This window comes from Glycine max, chromosome 13 (assembly GCF_000004515.6).
Source record: "Glycine max cultivar Williams 82 chromosome 13, Glycine_max_v4.0, whole genome shotgun sequence".
In the NCBI taxonomy this organism is placed as follows: Eukaryota; Viridiplantae; Streptophyta; class Magnoliopsida; order Fabales; family Fabaceae; genus Glycine; species Glycine max.
In genome coordinates, this window is record NC_038249.2 from 35,956,825 (window position 1) to 35,970,819 (window position 13,995).

Sequence of the window (13,995 nt, forward strand, 5' to 3'; positions counted from 1 at the left end):
ACTACGTTAGGATGCCGACAGCTCCGTCCAATTGTCAGAATTTAATCGGTGTACCTTGCGTATTCGTAAAGTATTGTGTTATTTGAAACCGCATCAAACATAATTCTATTATTTAATAGATATATCTTAATTAATAATACATATTAATTTTATAAAAAAATATTTAAATTTTATTCTCACTTAATATATTTTCGGAAATAGATTATTATTTTTAAGTATCAGTAAATTTTAATCTAATTGATTGAAGTTTATGAAAATACTTTAAAATCACGTAGGAAAATAAAAAATTCTAATTAAAGTGATTTAAAAAAATATAACTATATATCATTGTATATATCAATGGATTTTAGTAGCGTAATGACGCAAAGTTACGGCAGGCTAGTAATATATAAAATAAAAATAATTATGCATTATTAGAAAGTGTATACTAGATGACAAAAAAAGTTTATAATAGAGATTAGAATTTAGGCTGTTTCTTTAAAATAAAATAAAAAAGAGAAATAATTTATGCTTGTTGTCTTAAGTGGAATTATATGAATCACGAAATAATGAAAGATATTGAGTGAGAGGGGATTTAGGTATGGCAGGTTAGTTTTTCTTTTTCAATTCAGCAAAAAAAGATTAGTTTTTTATTTATTTATTTATCCACGAATATTAGTTATTAGTATTTTTAATATTTATTAAGAGAGGATTCTAATCCATGATTTCTATCTCTTTTCCACCCTTTTACTACTAAATCAATATGATTTATTATATATCTAAAGGTGAATTGAGATTTGAATTGTGTAATATTTATTAAGAAAGACAAGTTGTTATGTTGTTATTGATAACATATAATAACCACTTAATTATATCTTGATTTCTACGCATAATAATTGGCAGCTTATTATATTTAACATACATAGTATTTAATTCTACAAGACAGTCAATTTTAATAAATGTTATATATGTTTTTTTAAATGTGTGCGCATTTATATTAGGATATATTATTAAATAAAATTTATTACCAAATGTAATACTGCTATTTAAATATATGCATACATATTAAAATATAAAGTAAATTTTATTAATTTTTGTTATTTTAATATAATTATGGTATGATCGTAGAACATTGTCTTTCATAAAAGAAAAATGTACAGTGTGCGAGCATTTGAATTATGAGTTGATATTGCTTTTTCTATCTTTTTCCTTTGATAATGCCCAGTGGATTTGGACAACTATTGGTACCAATAGATCGACTCCATCCGCCGCCATAAATCACATATTACTATAGCTTTGAATTACATGAATACTAGATAGTCTTGAATTTATATTAAATGTATATGATCGTAGAACATTGTCTTTAGTAATTAAAAAGAAAAATGTACAATGTGTGAGCATTTGAAATTACGAGTTGATGTTTTTTTCTATCCTTTTCCTTTGATAATGCCTTGCACAATTGGTACCATATATGGAGTCCATCCCGCCATGAATCACATAGTACTATAGCGTTGAATACACATGAATTATGAATACTATGAGCTCATAGTCCTGACATTATATATTAAGAGTGTGGAAGCTTTCATTCATGTGTATTTGATCATATATCTTTACTCTCACGTACAACGCCATGTACAACTATATTGCCATAGTTATAGTTTTGAAGATATATGAGAGTTTTACCCCTATATACATATATAGTTTCGTAGCTAGCTGTAACATTTGTTGTAAATTTTTTAGTGGTTGATAGTTAAAGTTCAGCTTGGTTTTTGCTCTTCCAATTTAAAATACTTTAGTTAATCTTGTGAAAGTTCTAGTTTCAAGTTTTTATCAACACTATTGCAGTGAAGCATATTGGTCATGAGTTTCCTTTATACTTTATCATTGCACTATATAGATTTATTCATCTTCATCTGTATATCTCCATATTATATATATATATATATATATATATATATATATATATATATATATATATATATATATATATATATATATATATATATATATTGTCTCTCTGAGAGAAAAGTTTTAACATAGTACTCTCACGGTCTCACTTTTTTCTTTTCTTTCTTGAAGTGTTCAAGTATTTTAAACCGTATACATTTTTTGTTTTTTTTGTTTTCTTTCTTAAACATAATTGTAACTTGTAAGAACCGTGTTAATCAGTGTTTTAAACTTTCTGTGTAGTGATGATAATTGTCTCTTTACATTAGTAATCAATTAACTGTAACACTCAAAATGAAAGGAGCTATTTTCTTATTCAGAAAAGGATTTGTTTAGATTTAAGTTGTAATGTCGAAGTCAAAAGGATTGAAAGGAAGCTTCGATGTGGCCCACCCTCGGAAGAAAAGGAGGGAAAGAAGTTGCATGCTTCACGCCGTTGCGTTGTTTTTAAGACATTTTTATCTCATGATATTTTTTTATCCGACATGTATCACGAACAAATTTCATATAGTATGGAGGGATTCTTTATTATTGTATAGTAGGGTGATGATGACATGATATTAAATTTTTAGGAAATATTATTTGAAAGTCTTCTTAATCCTAATTTTATTAGAATAAGTAAGTATATGTGTTGTTTAGTCTTCAAAGAAAAATAGTTATAGATGTCATCAAAGATAATAGAATATTAATTACTTTCACATTTTATTATCATAAATCTATATATGTTGGTAATGATTGTGTTGAGTAATATGAAGCTTAAAGATAATGAGAGAAATATATTTTGAAAATTTTACGAGAGTATCAATTGATCGAGTTATGTGTAATATTTGATCAATTTCTATAAGCAATTTTATTTTAGTGTGTAAATCAGGATTTGTCAAAGAAATCTTTATTCTTATTGGTGAAACAATGACAACAATAAAATCATAATGAAGATATAAATCTATATAATAATGTTTTTTAATTCATGAAATCTATTAATTGTTTTTTCTTTCTTTTTTATGTAATATCTCTATAAGTGCTATGATGTTGCTTTTTCTTGTTTACTGTTTTTTTTTTCTGATTTAATGGAGAGATCATTCTTTGGTACATTAGTAGTGCATGTTGTTTAAGTAGTTGATAAAGAAAAAAAAGTTATTTAGACACAACATAAATTATAAAATATAAGCTCATACAACATAACTTGTACATACTACATTAGAAGTTAACTAAATAATAATAATAATAAATAAATAAAAATGTCTGCAATCATCAATCGCCTCTGTGATCACCTCCGTCAACTACTAGACCCTATTGTGCCATCACACATTGATGTTTGGATGGCTCAACAGGTTCACCAATATCAACCTCTTCCATGGGGTGCGTCCAACAATATATGATAGTTGTTTCGAGCCATCTAAAAAAATATTAAGAATTAAATAATAAATAATTAAAAGCATTGTTGTTAATAAAACATTAGCATGACTTTTTAATTAAGAAAAAAGTATAAATTCAATTTTTTTAAAAAATAAATATAACTTAACTAATTTTTTTAACAATTAACATTAAAAATAATTTAAACATAAAAAATTAATTGATTCAATAACCATTTATATTCAATAACCATTTATAAAAAAGTATAAATTAACAATAACATTAAGAATAAATTCATGAACAAAAAATTAACTAAAATTTTACAATAATTAAATTAACATAACAATAAGCATTAATTTTTTTTTAAAAAAGTAACCACATAATCCATGTTAATAATAAACTAACAAAAACATTAATTTTAATAAATAAAAAATGAAATTTTTTAAAATGAACACGAAAGTAGTCATTGTGCATCTCTATTGAGAGCACAACAAGAATACATTTTCATTATGTGTGTTTTCTGAACACACAAAAGTGTTTATGTTATATGTTCAGAAAACACATACAACAAAATCACATTTTTGTAGTGATCTTATATGGAAAAAAAAATTAACCTTGTGAGGTAGAGTGGGATGTTGGTGTGACTGAGTTAGGAACATGCAGCAGAGATAGAGAAGGAAAAAAAAAAGGAGAAGGAGAAAGTGAGGAGGATAGGTAGGCAGAGGAGAGTGGTGTGGGACGGGGTGAGAAGAGGGGAGGGGATGGGGTGGGAAGAGGGAAGGGAAGAACAATTCTATTCTATCTTTTCCCTTAGCATTCAAAAAACAAGGCGTGTAAATAGCAAGAGAGGGGAGAATAACAGCCCCCACATGTTACTTTATTTCACCTAGACTCACATATAATAGTGGGTTCGGCCTAGGAAAAATCAGATGCGCATGAATCGAAATCAGTCAAATCCTATTGGACCAATTGCTAAGCGAATATCCTCAATTACTAATCAACCCCCCCTCTATATCTATATCAAGAAGATTGCATGTGAATTTGGAAGTTCCGATTGAACTGCTGGTTAGCTCTCTTATGTGTATAAATGCTTTTCATTTAAACATCTTATTCAATTTTCAAACAAAATCCATCACAAAGATATAGAAAAATAACAGGAAAAGCTGCTTTAACAAATAAAAGTGGGAGGCCAAATTAATTCAACTTATCCAGGTGCAAATAGCAGACAGTAATTAATAAGGAATTATATCGAGCATATTCAATAATTAAGTAATTATCTCAATGTATTATTACCATCCAATCAATCACCATCAGACAAAAATATTCAAAACTCACTTTGCAAATCTAAAAATATAACATAAGAATGTGTAATCATATAATCACTATGAAAGGTGGCTCTTATTTAATAATCACTTAAATAATTCATATAATTTTAATTTATTAATGTTTATCTTTAATAATTTATTACAATAAACAAATTTCACTCCTTTTACTTTTTTCAACATAATAAATGTCCTAACTTTATTTTTCGGTGGATTAAATGTCCCCTGGCTCACTCCTTTTAGTTTTTTCATCATATTAAATATCCTAACTTTATTTTTCGGTGGATTAAATGTCCCCTGACATAATCTATACACGTATTGGTTCATATTCATATTTAGATGCTGTATCAAATAACTCAGAACTTAACGAATACGCAAGATAGATCGATTACAATATTTATTCAGAAATGCTACAACGCGGGCATGCTTCAAAAATAAGGTCGACACGCAAAAAATCAAGTTCATCCGTCTAAAAAGCGCAAAATCTTGTAGTGGTAGAGTTCACTTTTGAGTTTAGAAGATGTGAAAAAGTCAAAGACGCACACGCCACACTTGTTACGGGAAATCGTAAATAGGTGTTTGGACTAACGGTCATAAAATTGATTTTAAATCATATTAATTTTATAAAATTAGTTTTAAAGTAATGAATTTTATATTTAAATATTTTTATTATGAAATTATATTAAAAATAAATTTTTATATAAATTTTTTTATTTAAGACAAAATTTACTTATTAAAGTTATTTTAATTTATAATTAATTTTCTACTAATTTTTTTTAAATCTTCTCTAATCAAATATAGAAAAAATTTATCAACAATTAATTATGAATTAAAAATAAATTCTCTAATGTAAAACTAAATTTATCTAATATATCACTCACATCACACCCAAATACCACAATATGAACAAATTATTGTTAAGAGTTCAAACTTCAAAGTACATAGCAACACGGAAAAGCAACGTGGATACATAATTAGCAGATAATTTTTTTTTATCTCTTAAAAATTAATTGATAAAATAAATTTAAAATATCATATAAATTAACATATATACACATATAATAATAACTTAATTCATGATTTCTGATTGACTAAATTAAATATTTTACTTTAAAATTATATTTTCTATATTTGGATTGTAAAAATTAAAGTAAGAAATTATAATTACAACTTTGTCACTGGAATTATAGTTGTAAGCTAAATTTTAATTTTAATGAAGGTGGTGATAACACAACCGCACAAATATTGATGCAATATTCAATTTTAGTTTTATTAATGTTTCACATATTATTTCTTAATTATGAGAAATTTTTTCTAAAAATATAACATATGAGTATTTTAAAAATGTGTGGTATATCTGATAATAATTATTTTATTATCTCATAATAAAGATGTGAATAAATTTTTCTGCCTCATATTTTTTAGAATAAAAAATAATTAGTAAAACAAATGTTCCGTTAAATACTTTTAGAAGCTATGAAAAGGAAAAAAAAAAAAAAAAGTCTTTAGTTTTTCTTTCTTTTTTAATGTTGTCAACATATATTCTCCATCAAGTTGGAATGGAATTATCACACCTCTTCAAGATTTTGGCTAAGATTGTCATACATATCCTGCAAAGTACAGAAGACAAAGTGTTTCAAAACCAAACAAAAAATTGAAGGGAACTTACGGGTCAAAACCTCTATATTCAATGTTCATCTTGCATTGCTGGTCGAATTCGAGTCTCTAACAATTCCTTGATCATTGCAACTGTTTCAGAATAATCCTGTATGGAAACATATATATGCACCATTTAGTCTTGGCCTTCTCAAACTTCCTATGTACTCCATGAGTAAGACATAGATATATCCAGGGCACTTGGACCATTTTGCAAAGTTACAATTATTGGAAACATGAAAAAGAAAGCTCCAATAATTGTGTATCTCAATTCACTTGCACGTCCAAAAATTGTTTAACAGCATTAAAACAAGGAAAATAAAACATTCCAAAACCAATGACATTATGAACCACTAACACAATTCGAACTGCTCAGTACATGGAGTTAAATAACAATTAAGAAAAATCAATTGATGCTTAAATACTTTGTACCTAGTAGCAATTTCATAAATTGTCAAGAAACTACCAAAACTTTGAACTAGTCTTTCCCAACAAAGATTGCATACTAGGAACTCAAGTACTACCCGTTACTACTCCAGAGCAATAAAAAAGATTTCAAGCAACGGGAACCACCTCAATATCATTTGCCAATACAGCAGAGGCCGGTTGTATTCTTCTTCCTCCTTTGGAGTGAGGATCGTGACAAGATCAGGAAGGGGAGTTTTAGGACCCTGTTTCCCTTTAGGATCCCAATCAAGCATGATCTTAACCTTGATACTAAGAACATCCTATAGGACAATGAAGAAAAATCAATTTATGCTTTTAATTTTCATAGAAGTTATTTCATTTAATTTTTCCGAAGCTGAAGTGCATATTGTATAAGTTGATTTTAACTAATGGAATTCGTTTTACCTTCTTAATTTTTTCTCTCCTATAAATGTCTATAGAAAACTTTATTCAAACAAGATATTATTAGTTGCTACCTCCCATATCTCTTTATCAGAGTGTTGAGATAAGGGGTCCATATTGTATCTGACTGTGCCATTGAAAAGAGTAGGATCCTGAGGTATGATACCAAAGCGTGACCTCAAGTCATGAAGTCCAATAGAACAAATGTCTATGCCATCAACTATTATTTTTCCACCTGCTGGCTCCACTAGACGGAATAAGGCACCTATAAGAGTGGATTTTCCACTGCCTGTTCTGCCAACAACAAATGTGCATGTGATCCCACGCAGTACTAGTGGCGCATCAGGCCGGTACCTTGACAACACTTCAGGTGTATACCTCAATACTATAGTAATACATTCTTACGTCAACAATGTAAAATAATTTTATATTAATAAGATTTTCAAATTTAATTTACAAAGAAAAATAAGAAATTATGATGCATACCAAGATATCAAGTTTCCCAAATTGGGTTTTGATCAAATCAGATAAGGCAGCAAAACTAGCAGGGTCATCCACATCAATCTAATGAAACACCAGAAGGTCTGAGAAACCAAACTCTTTCAGTCTTTCAACAGTTTTTAGAAACAAAGACCTTAGTTAAGTAACATATATTTAATTACACTACAGGTTCATTAAAGGAGTACCATTTCCAGTATATCAAGAAACAAGCCAATCATATGGATACATGAAACATGACAAAAGGAATCATTCTCGTAAGAAGCATTTGGTGTATTCTAAACTTTTAATTTCTGATAACAAGCAGATTTCGAATTTTTGAGACATTTAAACTAACAGATTTTGACAAAAGCAATATTTTAAATACATTGGGTATTATAAGAAAAGACTGCCAAATTTGTATTTCTAAATAAGCAATCAGTTTCAGGTCATTTCATCATTCCTTTCTTTTTCATCTCCGTACTGCTTAAAAAAAAAGGAGTAATATTACCATTTTTTCAAGCAAAAAAATATTTTTCTACTTACATTTTAGGCCACACAAAGGATATAAGCTATAGCCCTACCACATATAACCAATCATGAGAAACAGAGTAAGAAAATAAAGACAACATTTATAAGCATACGTATTATTGACATTTTCCCCATTGTTTTCATTTTTATGAATATAATGACTGAAATCTTCACCAAAAGAATTAGCCTACGAACTCTACAGGTTTCCAATTCTCCCATTATTCTTTTTCTCCTATGCAAAAATTAAACTTCCACAAAATCCCGCACCTTCTGAACCAGTAACTCATCACTCTCCTTTGTTCTTAAAGCAAACCATGTTTCATACCTATTCATAGGAAGAATGGAATATACGTTCAATCTATAAATGTAATACAAGAAAACTGGAGTGTTAAAAGGATCAACCAAGATAAGGACAAGTAACCAGAAGCCAAGCCAACCCAACTAAAGGGAGTCAAAGCCACAGCTAGCATCAAACTTTCATCCACACACTTCATGTTCTCAGCATAGGACCATCCCTAAGGTTCCAGGTCCACACTACTTCAGTACAATGCATTCTTGCTGAATATGAATTTATACATATTAGATATCAGATACTTCTCTAAAATTGTCTATTAACTTTTCTAGTCTTTTTTGGTGCTAATTTTAACAAGCTAATCAGAGAGATACCTTCTAACTTCCCTATTCTGCTGAATAGTATCTGTAATCAGGAGGAAAAAGACAGGAGTTGCACCACACCAAAAACACCAAGCTATACAGTTCCAGTTAAAATTGGATACCTCAGTCCTACCCTTATTTTGCACCTCCAAATAAATTAGGGATGACTAGGTGGCAACTGTACCCGTTAATCCATCATATGTCCATATCTAAGCTCTTACTGAACTCGAACCCTCCACTAACCTCCATAATCCTTGTTGGGAACATCAAGATATAAATCTAGCAGCACCCAAAGAACTCTAGGTAACTCTATGCTACTGTAATAACAAAATCACTTCTTAGATACTATCATATGTTTAATTACTTTCATTTACATGTTTGTGTGTTTATATCTTTTGTTGAGTTGTAACTTTGTAATTGAAGAGACAAAGAAAGAAAAGTGATTTCATATTAAAATATACAGCCAAGTATGATATTCTAAAGATTGTTGATTTAAGATTAAGAGTTCAAATGCTCGGACCTCTTTTTTTTTTTGTTTAACTTTTTGTTGTTGAACAATTTCTTGAAGAGTTGTTTCAGGAAATGTCTTTACCCTTATATGTTCTAGTTTTCAAACATTTCATTTGACCACAAGGGTATCTTTTTCTAACCGCATGCGCTTGGGTAATCCATTAATCAAACAATGTTTTCTTTGCAGGTTTTTACGAACTACTATTATAGCTATTATATATTATAATGGGAAGATTAGGTGCAGTAGATCTGAAAATGAATAAACCAAAATTATACCATTAGATAAAGCTTTGCTTATGGATATTGTTGGGAAAAATTCAAGTTTTCAAGTTCATCTTAGAATTTTAGAATGCAAGTTTAAATTTAATTCAACCCCAAAAGTTAACTCCAGGAATAAGGGTTATCCCTCACTTATATATTCTAATTTAGTTTTATTTTTAACAGATGCCGAACTTAGGTTTTTCCAACAGATATTATTAACAAGAGACACAAAGTGCTAAAGGTGGGTGAAGTCACTTAAAATAACTTGTTAGATATATTTCAGGAGTCAAATCATAAAGAAATTCAAGAACAGGAAACAATAAGAATGTTGGAATGAATCTTGAGGAAGTTATTGAGGAATGCAAGCTATTCTACTTTGCAGGGCAGGACACAACTTCGGTTTTGCTTGTTTGGACAATGTTATTGAATGGGTGTTCCACGAAAAGTTAACAAAGATGTGAAACTTGGAAACCTATCATTACGGATTTTTGCAACAGTTACCAATTATTTACTCCATTTCTTTTTCTTACTTTATTTTACACTCCTTTTGAATTGTTTAGATCGTTACGGATTCCAACAAATAAATTCGCTGCTATTTTTAAAATCTTTTACCATTTGTTTATATGCATTGGTGCTGTGGTGCACATGCAACAGTAAATATTAAATCTTTTACTAACACATGCATTTGCGGTCTTAAATAATTCCTGACTTTGTGAACATTAAATATACACCGCTTTTAAGATGTATCAGTAAAAACAATGACATTGTCACGTTAACATGGTTTGCACAAGCGGCAAAAGATAATAGCATTTGCGAAGAAATTGTCCTCGCATCAAATATCTTATTTATTTTTATATAAGCTAATACAGTGTACTAGTACTTCATTAAAATTTAAAAAGCTTGTATATAGCATAGCTCTATATATACAAAGCTTACGGTTTATGTAAAGAGCCCCACAAGCTGATTCAACCACTTTGGAACCTTGTGTGGAACCACAAGCTTATATAATCGCATCACATCCAAAGACGTTATTATGAAACGCACCTTCCTTCAAAGGAAAGTATAACTAAACCCATTAATTAATGTGTATTCTAAAAAGAAGAGCGGAATGATGCGAATAAAATAAAGGAGAAAACAAATGTATTTAAACTTGGAGCCAAAGACTGGTCATGGAAACGTGGTTTCTCATATTGGTACCTGTGGTTGTGCTATGGTGTTGTTGGAAGCTACTAAACTGGGTGTGGTTGAGGCCAAAGAGATGGGAGAGGTACAGGCTTTTGGTTGGAGACGCTCGGGAAATGTTTAGGGTTCTCATGAATGCTGCCAAATCTCAAATGATACGGACGCATCACCGCATATCACAACCTTTAACCATCACATTGTCAACAAATTTGCTACGTGATTAATTTGTTTCCCACTGCTTATTATTTTGTGCAATTTTCTCCTCCAAGTATTTTTTTATGATTAAGATTTATGAGATTGGTTTGGTGATCCAAGAAAGAAAGAGAAAAAAGATACCTGAATTCAAATTTTTTCCCCCTAACAATCTAATAAAACTATCAACTAATATTTTTCCGATAAAAAAATATTATTCATGATTTTACCAACCTGTATGAGTTGAATGAAGAGGATTTGTAACATTTTCTTTCTAAATGTAGTTGCATTTATGCATGGTATGGCTTTATAGTTGAGACCCCCCACTCTCAAGATTCAACTTTTTTCCTACCAAGACGAAACAATATATATGATCCTTTACTTTGAATTTTTTAAATTTATTTATTGTTTTGTTTTAAATTATAAAAATATTACCTTTGTCATTTTTTTAGTTTTGGAAAAGTTTATAAAAATAGTAAAAATAATAATTTATTTTAAATATTTTGATAAAATTTGTAAAAGAGTTTAATGATCATGCATTTACGGTATAAAATAGTTTTACAGTGTAATCTAATCACAAATTATCATTAATATAATTTTTAAAATATTATCATAAGAGTTATTAATTTTTTCATACATAAAGTTGTGATTAGATGATGATATAAATTTTTTAAAATTATAAACATATAATTTTTTTCTCGAACTTTAATATTTAAAAGTATGATTTTCATCTAAATGAATTGCATTGGATATAGTTCAATTTCAAACTCATTTTACTTAAATGGTTTTTAGTCCATCTTAAATAGTTGGTGTTATATAACACAATTCATGTGCAGGCAAAAAATCAGTTTTTTGGGAAGGTTCCAAACCAAAAGTGATCATCACAGACCCTAACCAAATCAAAGAAGTCTTCAACAAGATCCAAGACTTTGAGAAACCTAAGTTGAGCCCCATTTTCTAGTTGTTGGGTAATGGGCTTGCAAATTTAGAAGGCGAGAAAAGGAAGATGCATCGAAAGATCATCAACCCTGCTTTCCATTTAGAAAAATTGAAGGTTAAATTTGTTTTTGTTATGCAATTACTTTTTCTTAGCATGTTTTACTCAATTATGTTTTCATTACCTTGCAGGTTATGTTACCAATATTTCTTGAATGTTGTGATAATATGGTTTCCAAATGGGAAGGGATGTTATCTTCAAATGACAAATGTGAAATTGACGTGTGGCCTTTCCTTCAAAATTTAACATGTGATATTATATCTAGAACAGCATTTGGAAGCAGTTATGAAGAAGGAAAAAGAATCACGAAGTGCTTACATTCCAGGATGGTGGTAAGACTACTAACATCCGTATATGTTATCAAAATTAAGCATTTTCTTTTGGTGTGTAGCAGCTAGACATTGCTAATTGAATGAAGGCAACTTGATCTTGGAATATGTTTGAGAGTAAAATTTTAGAGACAAAGGAAAAAAAGAGGGTAAATTTGTCATTTCACATATATATATATATATATATATATATATTTATAATTTGATGTTTTTTAGGTAAAAAAATAAATTAGCATATATTTAATATATTAATCTTTTTTTTTTTTTACAAAACATTATCAAACTCTTAATTTAAAAATGGAATTTCTATCCCCTGTTTCCTTTCCTTTCAAAACCGCACTCCTTTAGATACTTTTTATGTCTAGCCAGTTTACAAGGGCATGGGAAATTAAAGAGATTTTGCACATGCACACAAAAATGGCTATGGAGCTATAAACCTTTGTTAGTTTTAGATTGACACATATAACATTCATTGGCTAATTGATTTGAAAAAGTAATTATATTGTAGGTTGCTACCAACAACTTCAAATAAGAGGATGAAAAGAATCGATATTGATATACGAGCATCACTTAAAGGTATCATCAACAAACGAGAGAATGCAATAAAGGTTGGTGAAATCTTGAACAATGACCTGTTGGGCATGCTTTTGGAATCCAACCGTATGGAAATACAAGAACATGGAAACAATAGGAATATTGCAATCACTAGCCAAGAAGTAATAGAGGAATGCAATGCATTCTACATAGCAGGACAAGAAACCACATCGGTTTTACTAGTTTGGACAATGGTATTGTTGAGTAGATATCCTAATTGGCAAGCACGTGCTAGGGAGGAAGTATTGCATGTTTTTGGCAATCAAAAGCCAGACTATAATGGGCTAAGTCACCTGAAAATTGTAAGTATCTATCACATGGTTTTACTTCATGGATGGTTATATTAACATGACAAGTGCTTTTAATGTTACTAATGAATATATCTTCCTTTGTCATAGGTGACCATGATTTTATACGAGGTTCTTAGGTTATACCCACCTTTAATTTATTTTGCTCGAGCGATCAAGAATGATGTGATGTTAAGAATAGTCCCACATCGGGTAATTCATGAACATGATAAGTGCTTATATAGTTAGGTAGACCACCCCCTTATGAACCGGTTTTTAAGGGGACCTTTCGGATGTCTTTGCTGCACTATAAAATTTAATATGGTATCAGAGTCATATTCTGCTTCTGTCCGGTGGGTGCCGCCAGCCCTCGCTTTGTGGTGACGAGCCCTGGCTCGAGGGGGCGTGTTAAGAATAGTCCTTATAATAAAACTTTTGGCATTTTCATAAAATTTGGTGAGAGCTTCTCTTTGGGTTCCTTGTTGAACAAATTATCAGACTTATCAAGGTACTCCTTGGGGCGTCTACCGGACTTATCTTTCTTTACTGGAAGTGGCGTCTACTCAGGATCACATCACATACAGACATGATACATATATTGTTAGTGTAAAAAAAATAATCTTTAATACAAATACATTAAAATAGGATAAATGGTGACATTTGTTTCTAAAAATACTTTAGTTTATGAAAATGTGAAAATATAATGCAAAGATAATTTAGTTATTGAAAAAACAAAAAAAAATCCCTAAATATATAAAAAAAATGTAATCATTAAAAGTATTCATGATGATTAAAGTTGGATTAGGTTTCATTAAACATATTACTCGACCCAACACAAATAATTTGAATTGAATTTGTGTAGTTTTTTTGATTAA

General features: G+C 29.5%; 1 pseudogene; it reads left to right on the plus strand.

The window, feature by feature from the left end:
* Positions 1-10,677: 10,677 nt before the first annotated feature.
* On the plus strand, positions 10,678-13,453 carry LOC100783182 (11-oxo-beta-amyrin 30-oxidase-like; annotated as a pseudogene).
* Positions 13,454-13,995: the final 542 nt, after the last annotated feature.